Source organism: Equus caballus, chromosome 2 (genome assembly GCF_041296265.1).
Source record: "Equus caballus isolate H_3958 breed thoroughbred chromosome 2, TB-T2T, whole genome shotgun sequence".
Taxonomy (NCBI): Eukaryota; Metazoa; Chordata; class Mammalia; order Perissodactyla; family Equidae; genus Equus; species Equus caballus.
Genome location: NC_091685.1, coordinates 115,451,897 through 115,476,088, shown reverse-complemented (window position 1 = coordinate 115,476,088; position 24,192 = coordinate 115,451,897). Strand labels below are relative to the sequence as shown.

Sequence of the window (24,192 nt, the reverse complement as noted above, 5' to 3'; positions counted from 1 at the left end):
AGAATTATATACCATGACCAGATGGAATTTATCCCAGATATCCAAGTCAGGAACGATATTTGAAAATCAATTTAATCCATCACATCAACAGCACAAAGAAGAAAAAAAATCACATGATCATACAAGTAATGCAGAAGAACCATTTGACAAAATTCAAGACCCATTCGTGATAAGAATGTTCAGTAAACCAGGAATTGAGGGGAATTTCCACAACTTGATCAAGAATATCTACAGTAAACCTACAGCTAACATCATACTTAATGGCAACAAGCTCAAAGCTTTCTCATAAAGATCAGGTACAAGGCGAGGATGTCCCCTCTCACTACTGCTTGTCAACATTGTGCTGGAAATTCTAGTTAATGATATCAGAGAAGACACAGAAGGTATAGAGCTTGAGAAATAAATAAAATTGTCTTTTTTCACAGATCGCACGATCATCCACATAGAAAATCTGAAAGAGTCCATAAAAGACTCCTGGAGTTAATAAGTGACTACAGCAATGTTGAAAGACACAAGGTTAACATAAAAAAGTCAGTTGCTCTCCTCTATACCAACAATGAGCAAGTGGAATTTTAAATTAAAAACACTTTACCATTTATATTAGCATTCCCCAAAATGAAATACTTAGGTTTAAATCAAACAAAATATGTATAAGAGCTATACGAGGAAAACAACAAAATTCTGATGAATGAAATCAAAGGATAACTAAATTAATTGAGAAAGATTCCGTGTTTAGGGTTAGGAATACTAGATATTGTCAAGATGTCAGTTCTTAACCAGATCCATAGCTTCAATGGAATTCCTATCAAAATCTCAGCAAGTTATTTTGTGGATATCAAGAAACTGATTCTAAAGGCCATTTGGAAAGGCAAAGGACCCAGAATAGCCAACACAATATTGAAGGAGAAGAATAAAATTGGAGGACTGACTCTCTCTGACCTGAAGACTTACTGGAAAGCTACAGTAATCAAGACAGTGTAGTGTTGTTGAAACAATAGACAAATTGATAAATTGAACAGAATAGAGAACCCAGATATACATCCATGTAAATATAGTCAACTGAGCTTTGACAAAGGAACAAAGGTGATACTATGGAGCAAAGATAATTTCTTCAACAAATGGTACTGGAGCTGGACATACACAGGCAAAAACATTAATCTAGACACTGACCTTATACCCCTCACAAAAATTAACTCAAAATGTTTCACAGACCTAAATGTAAAATGCGAAACTATAAAACTTCTAGAAGATAACAGGGGAGAAAATCTAGATGACCTTGGGATGGCAATGACATTTTAGGTACAACACTAAAGGTACAACTATGGAAGAAAGAATTGACAAGCTGAACTTCATTAAAATTAAAAACTGCTGTGTCAAAGAAAATGTCAAGAGAATGAGATGACAAGCCACAGAATGGAAGAAAATATTTGCAAAAAGACGCATTTTATAAAGAACTGTTATCCAAAATATACACAGATTTCTTGAAACTCAACAATAAAAAACAAACAACCCTATTAAAAGATGGGCCAAAGACCTTGACAGATTCCTCATCCAAAAAGATCTACATATGACAAATAAGCACATGAAAAGATGTTCTACATAATATGTGATCAGAGAATGCAAATCACAACAACAAGAGAGACCACTACACACCTAAGAGAATGGTCAAAATCTGGAACATTGACAACAGCAAATGCTGACAAGGATGTGGAGCAATAGAAACTCTCATTTATTGCTGGTGGAAGTACAAAATGATACAACCCCTTTGCAAGATAATTTGGAGCTTTCTTACAAAACTGAGCATATTCTTACGATGTGATCAAGAGTTCCCACCCTTTGGTATTTACATAAAGAAGTTGAAACTTATGTCTGCAGATATCTGATGAGCTCTTCTATTGACCTACCTTCTCTTTCTAACTTGCATCATAAATTCTAGCCATCCCAGCAATTCCAAGAATGCCTATTTCTTCCTTCTCAAATCACGCTGCCTGGGCTTCTGTTCCCATACCACCATTGGAAAATTGCCCCAGGCAGGGAGAAGTAGGATTTATCTAATGTGTTCCTTTTTCTCAAAGATGACATACATGTGCTGTCTGGTGCAGGATGCCAGTAAATAGTTGCTTAATACATTTCACCACATTTTCTCTATTTCTTTATTACAAGAGGAGAAGTCTGAAACTAACTTCTCTGTTACAGCCAGGAATCTCTTACCTCCATGCTCTCTAGGCTTTTCATTTTTGTCATTTTGTGTCAGCTCAAATGTCACTATTTCTTCTTATCCACACAATGCCGTATCTATTGACCATGTCCCCACATCACTATTTTTCACATTTCTCAGCTTAACATTTGAGGATGCACTGTAGGGTGGAGATGAAGTCTCCATTACCCGAAACAGGATCGCCAGAGTCTGCATGTCAGCTCCTATATTTAGTGTGTTGCTTTGCTAAGTGAGTCATCGCTAAGACTATATACCACAGTTTCATAATTTGTAAAATTACAGATTATAATACTTTACCATAATACAGATTATGGTACTTTCCACATTTGTTTTTGTTAGATTTAATAAGATTATATGTATAAACATTTAAAAACACAAAGTGAGTATCAAATGTTAGCTGCTCAATTTTCTTCATAGAATTTACTTAAAATTATGTATACATTGTCTAGTTATTTTAATACCTGTTTCATTAGAATGTAACTATATGACAGCTGGGAACTTGTTTGTCTATCAACCTCTTTAAACCCAGAATCTAATATAGTGCTTTGAATACAGTAGGAAATAATAAATATTTTTGAATGAACACATAAATGTGTTTGAACAAATTCATCTTTATATTTACTAAAAGAAAACACGTGTACATATTAATTACAGTGGGTCACTGTAATCTAAGTAATGTGTCACTGAATGTAGAAATCCATGTAATTATGGCAGAAATTGGTTGCCTTGCTTATTTTCCTTAATACTTTTGAGATTTATCCGTGTTGCATGTATCAGTAATTTTCTTGCTAAGTAGTATTCCATTTTTTGGACATAAAATAAGTCGTTCAGTCATTCACCAGTTCACGAACATTTGAGTGGTTTCTACTTTTTGGCTATTATGCATGAAATTGCTTTTTGTGGCTAAGTCTTTATGTATCCTGGGTATATATGAAATTACAAATGAGTTTTCCAAAGTGGTAGTAACTTTCACACTTCTATCAGAAATATTATGGCGTGCCACTTGTTTTCCATCATTGCCAATCTTTGCGGTTCCCAGAATTTTGTTATTCTAGAGATTTTAGTAGACGTGAAATGGTATTCAATATGGTGCTAATTTACATTTCCTTGATCACTAATAAACCTGGGGATGTTTTTATGTGATCAGTGGCCATTTGTATACAGTCTTTGATGAAGTGTCTGTTCAAAATGTAGAGATGACAACAAAATCAAGGACTCTCTGGGATGCTAGAGAAAAGATGTCATCATTTATTTGGTTTTGAAAAAAAATACCTATCTGAAAAGGAAAAAATTATGAACAATTATTTCAGCAGTCCTTGTTTTCTCCCTAGAAAGCCTGTTTTCAGGCTTAGGTCTCTCATTTTAGCAATAGCATTACTCCTGCTTTGCAATGTGCGTAGCTAAATGAGCTGTGCCTCCAAGGTTTCTGCTACGTGTAACGCTAATGCAGGCCAGCACAGATTTATTGAACAGCTCCCTCAATGTGTGTTATAAAATTAATAAATATTATATAGCTGAAATTGAAATTGTGTAACTGAAAAACAACACATCTGTTGCTGGATTGTCCTAGTGTTTAATTGTTTGTGAAGAATAAAATAGAAAACAAAAATTTGAGTTTTAAACTACATTTACATTGATCTATTGACACCCAAGGATTCCAAATACAAACGATTACAAGCTATAGCATTCAAAAGAAATCCAGATTTTTTTTGTTTTTGTGCTGTCCTTTACAGTTGGAAGTCATAACCTTCCCTTGTGAGCATGTTATTATTTATTTTTTCTGATTTGGTTATTTTAAATAGAATCCCATATTCAAATTATCATTTAACTAAAATAATAAAAATCTTTCAGTGTGTCTTGTATTGTGGGACTGTTCTTAATGAGATCAAAGAGTAATTGTAGCATAATATTATTAAATTTTTCAATTTCTTTAATAGTGCACATATTACTAACTGAAATAACGAACATCAGGATCCCATCTAAGATTTGTGTTAATAATGAAGTTTTACTAGAAGATTTGAAATGAATTATAAAATGAATGATTTTATTGCAACTGTCTTAGCAATCTAATACTAATTTGTCACTTGTGAATATTATAAAATACTGGTAAAGAACATATTAATGAGCATATGTGATAGTTATTAGAGCAGAAATAAAAATATATTGATAAATTGTTACAGAATATCTCAGCTTTACTGAATAAATACACTGTACATAAGTACACAAATTTATAGATTCTGAAAGTAATAAGACTGAATGTAATAAAATGTAGAGCATGAGTGATCTATGTTTCTCAAATTCTATTAAAACTTTGAGTCAACATTTAAAAAATGTCCATATTTGGATAATTACAATAAATCATAAATGAAGTCCTTGACAGATACCTCATTTGAACTGATGGGGAGGACACTAGAAGAGACTCTGCAAAACTTACTGTGTGAAAGATATTCCACTGCAATTTGATAAGTTCCTTTAGTGTGGGAGCTTTGTTTTCCCACTCATTGCAGGAAGCAGGATGGCCTGTATCTAGAACATTGCTGTACACATAGAAGGAGATCTAAAAAAGAAATGTGGAATAAATTAAGGAAGAATCAATTGACAAGCTCATTCTTGTTTAAAAGTTATTTAAGCAAATCTCTATTCACCAAAACATACACTACTTCAAGCTGATATTATAGCAACTGATTTATATTAAATAAAACTCTTTGGACATTTACTGAATTCTTGAAATTCGACTCCACGAAGAAATCACTGATTTATAATTCACTCAAGATAATATTCCAGCTCACTTTCTCAAACAAAGTGCAACATATTAGGAGAAAATAGCATGCATGCTACTAAATATAATTTAAGTGACATGCCGCAAATTCTATAAGAGAAGTATAAAAACCTTTGGTATTTAAAAAAATTAAAAGACTTATTCTATTAAAAGAATAATAAAGGCTTTAAGATGAGGAAGAATTAAGCACATGTAATGTTGGCTCCTGATAGATGAGTGAAGAAAACAAATATTGGACAAGACAACAGAAAAGGACACGGTGTTTTCAGGGAATGGGATGGAACCAAACTGGTTTTATAACCTGAGAGTGACTGATTTAGCAACCTCCCTTTGGGCTAGTGTGAGCGGTATACCTGACGGGGCTGAAGTCTGCGGTGGGAGAAGAGGAAGCAAGCATTGCTTGCTAGAGGCAATGAGGCAAGAGAGAGGGAAGGTTGTAACTTTGTTAATGGCCTCGCTAATGAAAACTAACTGACAATTTGCAGTCATATAGAAATTAAATAACCTGAACTTCTAAATTTGTAAATAATTGATGAAAGAGGAGAAGCTATTGCAGACTTTGATGTTTTGAAACTGTATATGAGGTGTCGTTTTTAAGAGAACTAGCTAGAAGAAAAGGGAAAATACATTTTGGTAGTGGCTGTTGGATTTAATTCTGATTATGTTGTGTTTGAAGTAGTGAGACACGAATTTGACCCTAGGACATGTTGCCCACCCTGGATATCACGCAGACCTTTTCTGGAAATGTCAGGTGGTATTCAGATACATAGGAGTGAAAACTACAGTAGCTTCTTTCTAGAATTTTATTTACTCACCTTTATTTTAAGGATTGAATCTTTCTAGTCTCTAACTTCCTTTTTGTCAATTAACTTGACTCAGGATAAAATGTGATGTTTGATACTTCAAACTTTAAAATGAACCAATTTAATTGCATGTTTAACTGTTCTGTTAACTTTGATTTTAATGAAGTACCTATGATTACATATTTAGTAAATTTATTCAGATGTAACGTAGTATTGAAAGAACATTGTGAGAACTAAACAAAACAGTCTTTGAAAATATTGTCTGTAAAAGAGCAGCTCCCCCTATACTTTATTTTGTTTTTATACTGGTGTTTCATTCATGTAAACTCTTCTCTTTCCTGGAAACCTCTTCCTCTCACTCTCTGCCTTTTTCTCATCCTTCGCTCTTATTTTTCAAAGCTCAGCTAAAATTAAACCCCCCAGGCAGGCTCTCGACAGCCCAGGAGAGAGCAATCTACACTGTTGTGGTCTTAGGTTATCACATTGTCACTTTTTATAATTACATACCTTTTATAAAGGTAAATGTTTATTTCCTGAATCACCACTAGATTGTAAGTTCCATGAAGATAGAGATTATATGTTTTGTTTACAAATGTAAAATCAACAGCTAACTTGGCATTTATTCAAAATGGGAATTTAATACATTTTTGAGTGAAATGAATGAATACTAGTGGGCAAAACAGTAAAATACAAACCTCACGCCCTACCAAGTGATTTCTTCATCATACACCTGTTGTGATACTTGTCTTATTTCAAAGAATAATAAGCATGTGTGGCAGATATGCACAACTGTATCACTATGTTTATCTCATATATTACCGCTTAATTTGGCTTTTGATAAATACATGAAATTCTCAAAATCTGAATACTCCATTTGCCAAGCTGCTCTTATCTAATGACCTCCCCTTCTTTTCCTGTTTAAATCATCTACATTCACTATTACGTAACTTTAAATTGGCACAGCCATATTTTAAGTGGTTCTGGGATGTGCCACTCATATGGAAGAGCAGAAGCTTTGTCATGACTATTTGGGTTTTATAATCTATTTGAATGATTTGAAGTGTGGTTTATTCATGGAGCCATTGGAGAAGCATAATACCATTAAAAGCCAGATGGCAGCACAATTTACATGCCTAGTAGGCACAAAATCATTTCCTAGTGGAAACATGTTAAAAATGATTTTAATTCCCCTCAATAATTACCAATTCAAATAATCTTATTTACTTTCTTTCTTTACTTTACATGTGACAAGTATATTATTCTCTGAAATTCTGTTTGAAAAATTTGGCATACCATTGATCTTTTTTGCAAGTGAATCTTATTAAACATATTGATAATGAATAAATGGGAAATAGATATCTTAATCATATTGGCTGAAAACTAGAGATTCGTAGATATGTTTCTCAACAAATAAAATTGCCTTTCTTATTTTACTTTGGTCATTTATTATTTTAGTTCATTTATAATAGATCTTTTTTATAATTCATTATTGTTTGGTATCTCAGTAGAACTATATTCTCAAACTTTATTGTGCATTTAAATACACAGTATTTGCCATACATGAGCAAAATGCAAATGTTCCAATTACGCTATCAAATTAATTCAAAAATTATCTTACTTCAAAGAGTGTGTTAATTGGGCTAAATTGTAGGAATTTTTTTTAACAAAATATATCACAGTGGAGAGAACATATTTTCTTAGAAGATTATCTAAGGTGTTATAGATATGATCTGAGGAACTTTATAAGATTGCTTCAGAAAGGAAAACAAAAACAAAAACTAATTTAAAAAATACTACTCAGCAATAAAAAGGAATAAACAATTGTTTTATACCACAACTGGGATGAATATTCAAAATAATTAGACTAAGTGAAAGAAGCCAGATGATAGTACACACTGCATGAATTCATTTATATAAAACTCTAGAAAATGCAAACTAATCTCTGGTGATAGAAAAGACATCAGTGGTTGCCCAGGAAGGAAGGAGGGTTCTGGAAAGGGAGAGAAGGATTCAAAGGGGCATGAGGACATGGTTGGGTGCGAGGTGTGTTCACTATCTTGATTGTGGTGATGGTTTCATGGGTATATCCACATGCCAAAATGTATCAAACTGCACACTTTAAATATATGCAGATATTACATGTCAATTATGACTTGGAAAAGCTGCGGAAGTAACATATTGAAGAGAACCGTTATCAATTAATAAATATTTATTGAAACCTAAGCTTACTTGTCTGTAAATATTGAAGAACCAAAAGAGGAAAAAGAAGATAAAGGAGAAAGGTAGGATGAAACTGGGATTTATTACAAGCTTTTATGTGTCAAACAGTTTTCTCACACTCTAAAATCATTATTTAATGCTTCTAACAAAATGTTTACACAAAATAGGAACTTAACTGACAATAAGAGTAAGGATTGAGATTCAAGGTCAAGTATCCCTGAAAAAGAATGACTTATCCATGCCCATTTATAATTTCAATTTTAAAGTATTTTTTTACTTATTTATGGTTTGATTTTATAAATTAAGATTTGATCATTTTAAAACTTGATAACTTCTATTTAATTTATCAGCATTTAATATGGATTGATAGTAACTCAGTCACAATATCAAATTAGATATTGCTCCTTTTATTTATGGAAACATATAATTTATACAACTTTATAGAAGAAATTAACAAAGCTAATATTTGGTTCTTTGAAAAGATAGACATAATTAATAAACCTCTAACTAGTCAGATCAGGAAAAAAAAGAGAGAACACAAATGGACAATATCAGGAATGCAAGGTGAGAGAGGGTATCACCATAGATCTTACCAATATTCAAAGGATAGTAAGAGAATAATAGGAAGAAAAATTTTAGCAACTTAAATGATATGGACAAGTATTTTGAAAAAATAACTTACCAAAATAGACATTGTATGAAACAGATAAACTGAATACTTCTACCCACAGCTGTTAAATCAATTAATTCATGATCAACTTTCCTACAAAGAAAATTCTAACTCAGATTGCTTCATTGTGGAATTCTATAAAACAAATAAACAATAACTACACAACTTACACAAGTTTTATTAGACAATAGAAGTAGGAACACTTCTGAATATAAGGGCTGCATTACCATAATTCCAAAACTTGATGAAGACATTAAAAATAAAATTATAGTCTACTACTACTCAAGAATATAGAAAAATTCCTAAGGAAGTAGTAACAAATTGAATCCACCAATGTATAAAATAATACATTAATACTAATTTTGGTTTATCCCCAAATTTTCATGGTTATTTAAGCATTTGAAATATTATTCATTGTAATTCACCACAATATCAAAGTAAAGGAGGAAAATCATATGATCATTCCACTATATATAGAAAAGGGATTTGACAATATTTCAAACAAAAGTTCTCAATTGAAATAGAAGAAAAAAAGGAAAACCACTTGGCAATTTAGAAATAGAAGGAAACTTTTTTCTTGCTCAGCCTAAAATAGGATATCAACTAAAAATCTACAACTGACCTAATATTAAGTGGTAAATTATTGAATTATTTAGTCTAACATCAGGAAAAATCAGAGGAAATAAACTAACCTTTTCTAGTCAATATTATATAAGATGTACAATTACGTTTGTGATTTCAACACTCCTGACTCGAGACATGATAGGTAAAACATGAACCACACTTTCAATCAATTTGAACTACATTATGCTTATAGAACACGCCAACAAATGGCTGCAGAATGTACATTGGTTTCAAGTGCATGTGGAACATTCTCCACGATAAACCACTTTGCTGGTCATAAAACAAGCCTCAATGAATTTAAAAGAACAGAAACATATAAATATATTCCTAGGCAAGATTAGAATTTAATTGGAAATTATAACAAAAACATACATAAATTTCTTAAACATTTAGAAATTTTAAAATACAGTGTGTAAATGGATGATTACAACAAAAAAACATAATTAGCAATTTTTGAATGAGATGATGCTGTGAATTCAACAAAACAGTATTTGTGGTTTACAGCTAAAGCAGTACTATAATGTGACCATTATATTAGCAAAGTTTGTCATCAGTAATCAAAGATTCCACCTTAATAAACTTGAAAATGAAGAGAAAATCTAAGCAAAGGAGAAAAAAGGAAGGAAATCATTAAAGATAAGTACAGAAATAAATAAAATGAAAAACTGACTGACAATAATGTGAGAGGCAGAATTTTAAGAAGGACACCAAGACTCCCATACTTTGTGCACATGCCCTGGATTGAGTTTATAGATTAGAGAATAGAGATAAAATTTAAAACTTGGATTTATTTGTATATCCAAATTATTTTGCCTTCTACTCAGGTAAAAAAGAAACAAACACAAAGAACATTCTATATGGGTCCATGTGTACTATCCTTATTCTTTAACATCATTAAATAGTTGGAAGGTATGTGATGCGTAACCTCCCAACTTTGAACATCTTGCTGAAATATCCAAAGACTTTGTTTTGGAAAACAACTGGTAGTATTTACATGACCGTATTTAACTGTTTCATTCCATTCCAGCTCAGTGGAGAAACCATTTTTCAACTAAATAAAATTATCCTTAATTTCATTTTTTAATTTCTGGTGCAAATAGTTTAAGTAAATTAAAAGGAATTTTTTTCTTTTCTTCTGAAAGAGTAAGAGAATATACATGATCCTGACAGTTAGATGAAAAGAGAGAGCAATGTAGTATTATTTTCCAGCTTGAAAAAGTAAAAAGACACATTAAAAAGCAATGCTAAGTGAATTTAGGTTAACTGTATTATCATGCTTATTCATCTTATATTTCTTTGGATATAATTAAAAAGAAATATATGCTAAAGAAATATGTAATTATTAAATACCCTGAGTAAAAGTGATATAATATCTTTAATTGCTTTGGAAAATAATGATCGTCAAAATTTGTGTTTTGACATCCAATTAACTTGAATAAAGAGATTTCGGAGGAACTGTTTTAGAACTTTCAAAGATTTTTAAAATAATCACATCCACTACTTTGACAATCGATTTCCTTATAAAGAGATCTGGATAGGAGGGAGTGCAAAGTGCATTTGACTCTACTGTTTTTGAAGATATACAGGATTTCTCAATGCTACAAGAGGTGTTTGAATACATCTGACTGTACATACCCCACTATTATTTCGTAGCATACATTTCTAGCTTTTCCCTTTGCTGTTCTCATGACAAAGGTTCTTACTTTGAAGGAAAGTATACAATGGTAATGTAGATATTATATTATTCTTGAAAAAATAAATGAAAATCAAGGGAGAAAGAGTCAAGAGTTTTGATTTAGTCATTTTCCCTGAGGGGACCAGGGTAAAGAATATAAAAATAAGAGTCAGGACCAATAAAGAAAAGTGTCTCAAGAGTGGTATGCTTTTTCTCATATATAGCATCAATATTTTTACAGCTGACATTAATATAAGAAAAATTATAATTGTCTATTATCCATGTTAAAACTTTAGGGCATTCTGTTAGAGAGCACATATATCTAGGTAGTAACTAAAGCTACTATGAAATTATATTTATATCATTTTATTTATGTAAACAATAAAGTTAAGAAATATGGAAAAGAGGCCTGGGTGAGGGTTACTTTAGATATTGTTTTCAGATAATATGTGCATAGAGTACATTGGTTGATGAATAATTCAGTCAAGCCCCAGAAAATTTCTATTTAAAATGCCTAAAAGCAGGAAATGCAAATCAGGAGGACAGGAAGGTACTGAGGGCACTGCCCTTACTGGATAATTGCTCAAAGTCCCTACTGGCAAACTAATTCATAGATCAGGATCTAATGGAGCAAAGGAAATACGGTAAAACTGCTTAGATTAGTAAACTATTAGCAAAGCTTTTGAGGTTTTCAATATAAATGTAAGTAGACTAGTTGCCTTGAGTAAAATAGTTAAATTGTCTGACTAAACAAATGTTGTAGCAATCTGAAAAACAGGACAAGAAAATCCAAATCTTTCTGGAACTCTATCTTTAATAGATTTCAAGGTTTGGCATCAGGATTAGTTAACCCTTATGTTAAAAAAAAAATCTGATAGTTTTCAGTGCATAGGTCTTTCACTTTCTTGGTTGAACTTATTCCTAGATATTTTATTCTTTTTGTTGCTATTGTAAATGGGATTGTATTCTTGACTTCTCTTTTTGCTAGTTTGTTGTTAGTGTATAGAAATGCCACTGATTTTTGTATGTTGATTTTGTACCCTGCAAATTTGCTGAAGATGTTGATTATTTCTAATAGTTTTCTGGTGAATTCTTTAGGTTTCTCTACATATAGAATCATGTCATCCTCAAAAAGTGACAGCTTTACTTCTTCCTTTCTAATTTGGATCCCTTTTATTTCTTTTTCTTGTCTAATTGGTCTGGGTAAAAATTCCAGCACTATGTTGAGTAAGAGTGGGGAGAATGGGCACCTTTGTCTTGTTCCTGTTCTCAGAGGACTGGCTTTCAGTTTTTCACCATTAACTATGATGTTGCCTGTGGATTTGCCATATATGGCATTCATTATGTTGACATACTTTCCTTCTATACCCATTTTATTGAGAGTTTTTATCATAAATCAATGTTGGATCTTGTCAAATCCTTTCTCTGCGTCTATTGAGATGATCATGTGATTTTTATTCCTCATTTTGTTAATGTGGTGCATCACATTGATTTGCAGATGTTGAACCATCCTTGCATCAAATCCCACTTGATCATGGTGTATAATCCTTTTAATGTATTGTTGTATCCGATTTGCTAGTATTTTGGGGGTGATTTTTGCATCTATTTTCATGAGCGATACTGGTCTGTAATTTTCCTTTTTCATGTTTTCCTTGTCTGGTCTTGGTATCACGGTAACATTGGCCCTGTAGAATGAGTTAGAAAGTACCCCTCCTTCTTCAATATTTCCGAATAGTTTGAGAAGGATGGTATTAAATCTTCTTCGAATGTTTGGTAGAATTCTCCACAGAAGCCATCTGGTCCTGGACTTTTGTTTTTTGATTGCTGTTCAATCTCTTTACTTGTGATTGTTCTATTCAGATTCTCTATTCTTCTCGATTCAGTTTTGGAAGTTGTATGATTCTAAGAATTTATCCCTTTCTTCTAGATTATCAATTTGTTGGCACCTGGCTTCTGATAGCATTCTTTTATAATCCTTGTTTTTCTCTGGTATCTGATGTAATTTCTCTTTTCATTTCCAATTTTATTTGTTTGAGACTTCTCTATTTTTTTCTTGCTAAGTCTGGCTAAGAGTTTGTCAATTTTGTTTATCTTCTCAAAGAACAAGCTCTTAGTTTCATCGATCCTTTCTACTGATTTTTAAATCTCTATTTCATTTATTTCTACTCTGGTTCTTATTATTTCCCTCCTTCTACTGACTTTGGGCTTTGTTTCTTCTTTTGCTAGCCCTTTCAGGTGCAGTTTCAGATTACTTATTTGAGATTTTTCTTGTTTGTTGAGGTGGGCCTGTATTGCTATAAGTTTCCCTCTTAATACTGCTTTTGCTGCATCCCGTAAGAGTTGGTATGTTGTGTTTTATTTTCATTTGTCTCCAGGTAACCATAAAATATTATTGAGAGAAATCAAAGAAGACATAAAGAAATGGAAAATAGTCCATGCTCATAAGCCTAGTTAAAATGTCCATATCACCTAAAGCAATCTACAGATTCAATGCAACCCCAATCAGAAAATTAATGACAACTTTATGAATACAGAATAACAGAAGAGCCTGCATAGCCAAAGCAATCCTGAGGAAAAAGAACAAACCTGGAGGTATCACAATCCCTGACTTCAAAATCTACTACAAGGCTATAGTAATCAAAACAGCATGGTACTGGCACAAAAAGAGACACAAAGATCAATGAAACAGAATTGAAAACCAAGAAATAAAACCACACATCTATGGACAGCTAATCTTCAACAAAGAGTCAAGAACATACAATGGAGAAAGGAAAGTCTCTTCAATAAATAGTGTTGGGAAAACTGGACAGCCACATGGAAAAGAATTAAAGTAGATCATTTTCTTACCTCATACATAAAAAATAATTCAAAATGGGTTAAAGACTTGAATGTAAGACCAGAAACCATAACACTGATAGAAGAAGATATAGGCAGTACACTCTTCAACATCAGTCTTAGCAGTATCTTTTTGAACACCAAGTCTACTCAAGAAAGGGAAACAAACAAAAAAATAAATAAATGGGACTACATCAGGCCAAAAACTTCTGCAAGGCAAAGGAAACCATGAACAAAACAAAAAGACAACCCACCAACTGGGAGAAAATAGGTGCAAATAATATATCCACAAGGAGTTAATTTCTAAAACATATAAAGAACTCATACAACTCCACAACAAAAAAAGAAAGAACCCAATCAAAAAATGGGCAGAAGATATGAACAGACATTTTTCCAAAGATGCACAAATGGCCCACAGGTGCATGAAAAGATATTCAACATCACCAATTATTATGGAAATGCAAATCAAAACTACAAAGAGATATCACCTTATACCTCTCAGAATGGCTGTAATTAACAAGACAAAAAATAACAAATGTTGGAGAGGGTGTGGAGAAAAGGGAACCTTGTTACACTGCTGGTGGGAATGCAAACTGGTGCAGCCACTATGGAAAACAGTACGAAGACTTCTCAAAAAATTAAAAATAGAAATACTGTATCTTCCAGTTATCCCACTACTGGATATTTATCCAAAAGAATACAAAATCAACAATTCAAAGAGATTTATGCACCCCTATATTCATTGCAGTATTCTTCACAATAACTAAGATGTGGAAGCAACTGAGGTGCCCATCAACAGATGAATAGATAAAGAAGACGTGGTATATATATCCAATGGAATACTGCTCAGCCATAAAAAAGACCAAATTGTGCCATTTGCAACAACGTGGATGGACTTTGAGCATATTGTGCTAAGAGAAATAAGTCAGACAGAGAAAGACAAACACTGTCTGATTTCACTCAGATGTGGACGATAAACATGGGCACAGAGAACACTTTAGTGGTTACCAGAAGGAAAGGGTTGGGGAAGGGCAAAGAGGTAAATGGGCACATATGTATGGTGACAGATGAAAATTAGACTATGGGTGGTGAACACAACGCAGTCCATACAGGAACTGATACAAAATAATGTACACCTGAAATTTACACAAAGTTATAAGTCAATATGACCTCAATAAAATAATTTTTAAAAAATCTGAGTTAGCGTATGGTCGTATATCTATTTTTTTCTGATTCAGTACTTTGAAGTCTTCTAAAACTTATGTATACATTTATGAATATATTTGAGTATTCCTTGTTTACTTTGTCTTAATTAAGAATATTTTTGTAATAGCAGGTACAAAAAGTGAATGCTTGGGAAGGATGACAGACAGGTGAGACACATCTTGCTAGAAGACCTTTGGCCAATATCGGCAGGCTGTCCCACAGACACATGGTAGTGAGGGTGGGACACTGCAAGTGAAGAGTAAGCTGTCAGTCTCTCAACAGAAATGACCCCAAAGTGCATTTTCTAGTGAACAGTATAAATCTCTCCCTAGAGCCAAAATAATGCCATTACTTTCATATTTTTTGCTGAATATATAACTGACATTGGTGACAAACTAGCTTTTTTTACTGCTAGAAACCTGTATCTTCAACGTTATTGTTCCATATTTATATGATTAATGGTTAAACTGCAAGATTCAGAAGACAATTTAACAGTCCACTTTGTCACAAAAGCATTCATTTGAAAACATTTTTACTTTTTTAAACAAAAATGACAAGCCTCTCTTGTCAACAGATTGACAGCAACAAAGATGGAAGGTTTACCCAGATCTGATCTAAAATGTGTGCATTATTTTGCACTGCCCAAGTTCGCTGAACTGTGCTATGCAATGTGGCTCTGAGTGAAGCTCTTCTCCACCTGTTTGATTATACGGCCAGGCAACTGTCCCGTTGTTCCAACAAAGTTGAGCATAAATTGACTTTCAACCAGAATGTGTGAATAATGGATGAATTGTATGAGTTTGCATTCTGCATGCAAAATGCATAGTTATCCTAGTCCCTGCAGCATGGGGAATAACTTGGGAATATTTATAATTATTTTCCTCTTATGATAGGTGTCAATAATGCCTAGCTTAAGGAGTTTGCCTGAACTGTTACATTGTTCCTATTTTACTTTGTTCTAACAAAAAACCCATTTGGTACAACCAGAATGTACTTCAGGTTTATTCCACACAGATAGTAATTAGCACCATTTACAAGTCAAACTTCAAGCCTAGTGACTCATATGTTCATCATGTTAGATATATCATTCATAATCAGTTGACCTGAAATTGGAATTTACTATTATAATGATTCAGAAAATCTAATCTAAATGCATGGGGAAGAATGGATTATTGTCTCCAGAGACAGATGGCATCAAGTATCCTCTTAATAGCTATGTCACCTATGGTATGTTAATATTTCTAAGCCTCAGTTTCCTCATTAACAAAATAGAACTAATAAAATTATCTCAAATAATTTTGTGAGAATTAAAATAAATCCACATAAAATAACAGCATATTCCCTGGTACATCGAAGAAGCGGATTGAATATAACTCATTAAATTTAGCTATTATCTCAGACTTAGACTCAGCCATTTTTCACTTGTTTGCTGTTTTTCCACTTGGTTTTGTAAATCTCGGGTGAATTCTATAGGGGTTGGTTTTTTATAAAAATAAAAATTTTCTCACTAGGCCTTCATAAAATAGACATCATCATAAGTCTTTTTATCTCTCATGTTCATACATTTGCCTGTAGACTCATTCATTGAACAGATATTTATTTGGTATCTACTTCCCCACACTGGCACTCCATGCCTTCCAGCTCCTTTCTGACTTTAATTTAACTGCTTTGGTGTTTTACCTACAGGGAGAGTAAGTGCTGGTCAAGATGCTGATATTTTTTATTGTAAATAAAAATTACATTTGTATATATGTCTTAATTTTTAAAGTCTGGTATATTCCCTGATTGTACAAAGTTGAGGACCTATCCTTGGATCTAATTAAATCTATCAAAGTAAATCACCAGCTTTTCCTGGTGATATCACTACCTCACATGATACATTTTGTTCACACTGAAGTGTGAATATTTTAAACATTCTTGTTTAAAAATTAACAATTATTTAAGCTTGCAATAACGATGAGAAGGTAATAACATTCCTAAAATAATTAATCAAAACAGCAAACTACTTAAGTTAAGCATCACTAAAACATATATCATAAAAGGAAAATAATCTGTAAATATTCCAAAATCATACTTCACATTATAGGGAATAGTATAAGTGTGCATTTTGCATGCAGAATGCCAACCCATACAGTTCAGCCATTGCTCATATATTATGGATTCAAAGTCAATCAATTTATGTGCAATTTTACTGGAATATTAGACGGTGTGCTGTTAGTAGAAGTCATGTGTCAAATGGGTCTACTCTCTTTTAATATTAAAAAAACATACTTTTTCCAAAGCGTTCTCCCACTCTGGTATATTTCTATTTACCTTGTATTGGTCAGAATAGGGCCACATGCTGTCTATGTGCAAGAAAGGATGGGACGCTAAGTATATTTAATTAGGTATATTTATAAGGTTTTTTAATGGATATCAAGTAAGAAACTATAACATCTATCACAGGGAAAAACATGAAACCGGTATTTTCAGAGGTTAATAAATGTCAGATTGTTAGATAAAGAGAGAAGTTATAGACAAGAAAAAGTTGAATCAACAAACTGACAGTGATTTCAGAAGTGGCAATGGAAAGAAAGAGATATATGCGGGAAAGATGTTAATAAATAACTGAAATGATATGTTTCTTGGATTTTGTGAAAGAGGAAAAACAAATAGAAAGCTAATTAATAGAGAAGAAATAAGTGACAGATTATCTTCACCTTTTAAAATATTGAATTTTATGTCTTGTTACAATTGCTAAACAGAAATGTCAAATATGAGAAATGTTATGATTTGCAGATTAGAGGGAGTGATGCATTTAGAAAAGAAATAAATATGGCTATATGACTATAGTAAAAAGAGTTGAGTTACTCCAACTTAACACTTAGAAAAAACAATGCTGTTTTCCTTGAGATTTTTTTTAAAATTTGTAATAATACTTTGGTAGAACTTTTATTCAGCATCGTGTGTATAATATTTGATTAATTGATTCAGATTTCATTTCTTATTTTCTATTTTACTTCTAAACATTAATTTCAAAGTCTTTCCTAATTGTCAAATTACCTCTTGTGTTGAAAATTCCTACACATGTCCCTTTATTGGCTCCCCCGTCACGATGATCTATTTCCTCAGTGTGGTTCATAAACATGGGGTTTTAACTGCTCTTCTACCTTATCATGCCTATACACATTGATATAATTAAAAATTAAGATAACAGGTTGGTCATCTGAAAGGTGACGATAGAAAAACATTGGAAAATACTCAATACTAAAAATAACATTGTTAATATATGTTCAAAAAAACTTTAGGAAACCATTAAAAACAATATTGGATTATTTTAAATTTTCTCTGATAATAGTGAATTAGATATTTTAAATCATCTTTTCTTTCAAGGAGAGCTAGAAAAGCTAGACAAAATATATGTTTTTTAAACATCTGCTTAAATGCATCAAAAAGGTATAAATAATAGTTTTGAGGAATCATAGTGCCAAAATACAAGAGAATAAGAAAAAGCTTGGCCTATGGGGTTACTCTTCCTCTATAGGCATCTGTATATTCAGGAAAACACGGCCAGATCTAAGGAGCTAAGCAAGTTTTTGACAGTCTTGGGAACTATGGTGATAAAAGATTCTAGAGCCTTCTGAGGAGATAGGCACTAGTAAAATCTCTACTCTTTGTGTTTAGAACCAAAAGGGTGTGCTCTAGCAGTGAAAGCAAACAGGAAATAGATAAGACCTGATCAGAACTGAAGTTTGCAGGTTCCCACTAGTGCCCTTTCAAAACGAAAGTAAGTCTCTATTCAAGAAAGTTTACACAGCCTTAGGACTAAGATTATCTCTGAACCTTTTTTTTCAAAGACAATGTCTAGTATTAAATAAAATTAAATCTGGTGCATGAATAGAAATAAAAATGTGATATAAACCATGGAAAAGAAAAATCCTGATATAACCCACATGGACGTAGGTAAATGAAATATTAGACGCACACACATTAAAATAACTGTAATTCATATGTTTAAAGACATAGGAAGCAATCTAATGGGAATTATAATAAAGAATCAAATGGAAATTTCGCAAGTTAAAAACTCAAAACCAAAATTATACAATCAATACAGATTTACAACAGTGTGTTAATTTAAAAACAGAAACATGTCGGAAGAATGTACACAAAATCTAGCATACGAAGACAATATGATTGAAAATGTAAAAGAGACATAAGGAATAAAAGTGATAAAATTTAGCATATTGTATTGAAATCTCAGAAGAAGGGAAGACAGAATGGAGTACAGCAATATTTGAGGAGATAATGCCTAAGAATTTCCAAAACTAATGAATGATAAGTCAAAATTAAAGAAACCCTATGAAACTCAAGCAGGATGAGTCAAATAAAATCATGTTGAAATACATTGCATGAAATTGTTATAAATCCAGAGCAAACAAAACATCTTCCAGGCCTTGAGAGATAATGATAGATTCACTTTAAGAGGGGGAAAAAAATAGAGGGACAGCTAATTTCTCAACAGAAAAACAAAAAGGAAGCCAGAAGACATTGAATCGATATCTTCAAAGAGCTGAGGAACAATATTACCTCACCTAGAATTTTATATTCTTTGATAATATCCTTCAAGAACGAAAAAAAGAGAAGATTTCGTACCAGTAGAATTGCACAATTGTTGATCAGGAGAAGGAAAATAATCTGAGATGGAAGTTCATTATAGATAAAGAAATACACAGCAATGAAAAGCTAAATACGTGTGTAACTGAAGTAAACAATAATTATGTAAAAGAATATTTACTGTGTATTGTGGGATATATGTATTTAAAATATATAACAATAATCACATATAAGTCATACAATGGGAAATGGAGCTAAAGACTTTGGAAAGTGCTCATGTTGCCCTTGAGTAAGTCAGGAATGGATGCTTGGACAGCTAACGGCGGCGGCCGCCTGAGCGGGTGGGTGCAGCGCGGCGGCAGGGGGCGCGCGGCCGGCCTTCCCGGGCCGACCCGTCCCGACTCTGCTCCCCGCGGCGGCGGGCTCGGCGCGTCACGGCCAGGCCGGCAGCGGCGGCGGGCAGCGAGGGAGGCGGGGTCCCGGGCCCGGAGCCGGCGGGCGGCAGGAGGCCCCTCGGGGGGCGGGGGGCCCCGCAGCCGGCGCCCGGCAGCCCAGCAGCCCAGCGTGGAGACCCTGGACAGTCCTACAGGATCCCATGTTGAATGGTGTAAACAGCTTATAGCTGCTACAATTTCTAGTCAGATTTCAGGTCCAGTGACATCAGAAAATGTATCCAGAGATTACAAGGCTCTAAGAGATGGAAATAAGCTGGCACAGATGGAAGAAGCACCACTTTTTCCAGGAGAGTCGATCAAGGCCGTTGTGAAAGACGTCACGTATGTCTGCCCATTTATGGAAGCAGTGAGTGGAACCCTGACAGTGACTGACTTCAAGAGGTACTTCAGAAATGTAGAGGGACCCACATTTCGTCCTTGATGTTCCCCTGGGTGTGATCAGCAGAGTTGAGAAGATTGGCGCGCAGAGCCACGAGGACAATTCTTGTGGTATAGAGATCGTGTGCAAGGATATGAGGAACTTACGACTTGCTTACAAACAGGAAGAACAGAGTAAACTGGGGATATTTGAAAACCTCACCGAACGTGCATTTCCTCTTTCCAACGGACAGGCACTCTTTGCATTCAACCATAAAGAGAAATTTCCAATTAATGCATGGAAAGTTTATGATCCAGTATCTGAATATAAGAGACAGGGCTTGCCAAATGAGAGTTGGAAAATATCCAAAGTAAACAGTAATTATGAGCTCTGTGACACCTACCCTGCCATCATTGTTGTGCCAACTAGTGTGAAAGATGATGACCTTTCAAAAGTGGCAGCCTTTCGAGCAAAAGGCAGAGTCCCTGTGTTGTCATGGATTCATCCAGAAAGTGAGGCAACGATTACCCGTTGCAGCCAGCTACTTGTGGGTCCCAATGATAAATGCTGCAAAGAAGATGAAAAATACTTGCAAACAATAATGGATGCTTATGCACAGTCTCACAAACTTATCATCTTTGATGCCCGACAAAACAGTGTTGCTGATACTAACAAGGCAAAGGGTGGAGGATATGAAACTGAAAGTGCTTACCCCAACGCAGAACTCGTGTTCTTGGAGATCCACAACATTCACGTGTTGAGAGAGTCACTACGTAAATTGAAAGAGATTGTGCACCCTTCCATCGATGAGACACAGTGGCTGTCCAACGTGGATGGGACGCATTGGCTAGAGTATATAAGGATGCTTCTTGCTGGGGCAGTAAGAATTGCCGATAAAATAGAATCTGGGAAAACTTCGGTGGTGGTGCATTGCAGCGATGGTTGGGACCGAACAGCCCAGCTGATGTCTCCGGCCATGCTGATGTTGGACAGTTATTATCGTACCATTAAAGGGTTCGAGGCTCTCATAGAAAAGGAGTGGATCAGCTTTGGACATAAGTTTGCACTGTGTGTGTGGGCCATGGCAATGACAACCACGCGGATGCTGACCGATCCCCAATATTTCTTCAGTTTATTGATTGTGTTTGGCAAATGACAAGACAGGCACATGAAGGGAACCTGCCATGACTCCACCAGCAGCCATGTGCTCATGATTGATCCTCCTGGCCGCCTTACACCATCACTCTGGGGCCTTTGCAAAGGACCTCTGCCTCCCTCACGCTGTAGTCTGTGAAACAGCAGCAGCCCAGTCCCCCACCAGGAGCCTCTGTTGCCCACGGGAGTAATGGGTTGGCACATGGAAATGGTTGGGTGTCTTCTGATGCTTCTGAAAAGCACCACTTTTGTGGACATGAAGTAGCTTATTCCTCCCAAATGCCTAGATAAATGTGTGTCTGTGTTTAACATCTTCACACTGACTTCCATTTTTCATATCGCTTAGTGCCTGTTTTCATGTCGTCTATATCGTTTTTATATTTACTGGATTTTAAGAATGAAAAGAAGAGGTTTGATTGGAAGATTTCAGATGCCTCTCACAGCTCTAAGACTCTGAAACGTGTATAATTAATTTCTTTTAAAATACCATTGTTAATGCGTTAGAAAAAAATGAACTGTCTGTGTGTACAATTGATGTAAAAAGAACTACGGGAAAAAGTAATCGAGGGGCTCTTTCTAGAAGACATTCTGCAAAATCCGCAGTGTAACAGACTACCCTTTGGGATGGGTTTAATCGGCGTTGATATGTTTGGTCCTCAAGAGGTGCAGAATTTCATTATGGGCTTCTATGGAGTTTTTGAAACCATGCTTTTTTAGGTAGATGGTATAGTTTCCAGGAGAAGGAGCCAAAAATGTGAGTCAGAGACTTACTTTTTTGTTTGTATTACTCTAGCTGTTGCCGCTTCCCCTAATGAAATGTTTTCTGAGTTGAACTTAATGGCCCAATGTCCTTTGAATGTGAATAGCAGTCCTGACCCAGTTGGAGTAGATGGAGCCCCCTGTGTCATGGGCCCCGCCCACCTGGACCTCCCATGCCTGGTGCCCACTTGGCCAGGTCCAGAATGCAGGCTTGGGGTTAGGAATGAAGACTCATACGACTTCAAAAATATGTCAGTAAAAGCCTTGCTGTCCTGTTAGTAAACATATACTTTTAAATGTTGGAAAATAACATGTAGATCTTCCGTTCCTATCCTTGATTTAATAAAGCTTCAATATACATAAAACAAAAAAAGAATGAATGCTTGAATCTCTATGGTAATAAAAAAAAAGAACAGTAAGAATTTGTATAATCAATAAGGCAATGAAGAAGAAATAGTTCATGATAAAGTAAGAAAATAGAGGAGAAAGGGCACAGACCAAGTGGGACAAATAAAAATGAAATGGAAAGTTGGTAAATTTAAAACCAAATGTTACATTATATTTAAATAAATTAAATATTTTAAGTCATAAAGATTTTACAACTGGGATAAAATATATATTTCATTTCAGAAAGAAAAAATAAATGTCATTTGGTTCTTCTAGATATAGGGTTACAGAAAGACTAAAATTGTCATTTCAGAAAAATATATACCATGTAAGCCTTAACCTAAAGCAATAGCAAAGGTAGACAATAACAAATTTTAAGAAAAATAATAATAACTAGAAGTGAAAAACAATATTGCTAATGGTAAAGCTTCCATTCATTGGAAAGACATCATCATTCTAAATTTGTATACATTTAATACTATAGAATCAACATATTATGCAAGCATAAACAGACAGAAGTAAAAAAATATTAGCAAGCTCAATATCTTACTAAGAAATTTTCAAGACATCTTTCTCAGTAAATGAAGAACAATAAAAACAATTAAGGACATTGAATATTAAATTAATTCAAAAACTTGACTCAACATCCACAGAATACTGGGCCATAAATATTATTTATAAATACACTTGAAATATTTTTAAAAGTTTACCAAAGTCTTGACCATTAAGTAATCTTAATAAATTTCAGAGATTTAATATCATATAAAGCTTGTTTTTGAACCATTGGGGAATAACATTAGAAATCACTGAGATAACTAGAAAATCTCTAAATGTTTAGAACTTAAGCTGCATATTTCTGATTAACCTTGGGTCACAAAAACTAAACTTGGGAATTAAAAAATATTTTAAATTTCACGGTAATACAAATGTGACTTTAAAACTTGTGAGATGAAAGTCAACTGTGTTTAGAGGGAGATTTAGGCAAATATGCAATGACGAAAAGCTGAAGAACAGTGAATTAGGCTCCTTTCTCAACAAAACAGACACATAGGAGTAAATTAAACCTGGAGAATTAGAGAAAACTATAGCAAGATAAGAGTAAAAAGGTAAGGCTATAGGGGAAAATAAAACAATAGAGGGGATCAACAAAGTAACAAGCTGGTTCTCAGAAAAGGCTAATGCATTTGATAAATACCAATCTAGGAAAAGAGAGAGTTCATATAATCAACACGACAAATAAAAGAGGCGGCACCACAACATATAATACAAGACATAAAAAGCATCATGCAAAAAGAATGTTATGATCAATATTCTCCCAATAAATTAAAAAACTTAGAATAAGTTTTGGAAAGTAAAAAACGAAAACTTCAATTGCCCTGTGAATAAAAATTATAAAATTCCCAGAAAAATAGCCCCAAGACCAGATAGCTTCACCAATGAATTCTATTAAGCACT

The 24,192-nt window shown here is 33.9% G+C and overlaps 1 long non-coding RNA gene and 1 pseudogene across 3 annotated transcripts in view; one reads left to right on the top strand and one right to left on the bottom strand.

Moving 5' to 3' along the window:
- LOC111772581 (uncharacterized) overlaps positions 1-24,192 on the bottom strand; it is a 164,248-nt gene that overhangs the window by 48,324 nt on the left and 91,732 nt on the right. For all 3 annotated transcript variants that reach the window (XR_011436269.1, XR_002806569.2, XR_011436268.1), the window contains one exon: positions 4,653-4,775. This is a non-coding gene — a long non-coding RNA (uncharacterized lncRNA). The remainder of the gene's footprint in view (positions 1-4,652; positions 4,776-24,192) is intronic.
- LOC100072487 (phosphatidylinositol-3-phosphate phosphatase MTMR1 pseudogene) lies at positions 19,924-22,738 on the top strand (annotated as a pseudogene).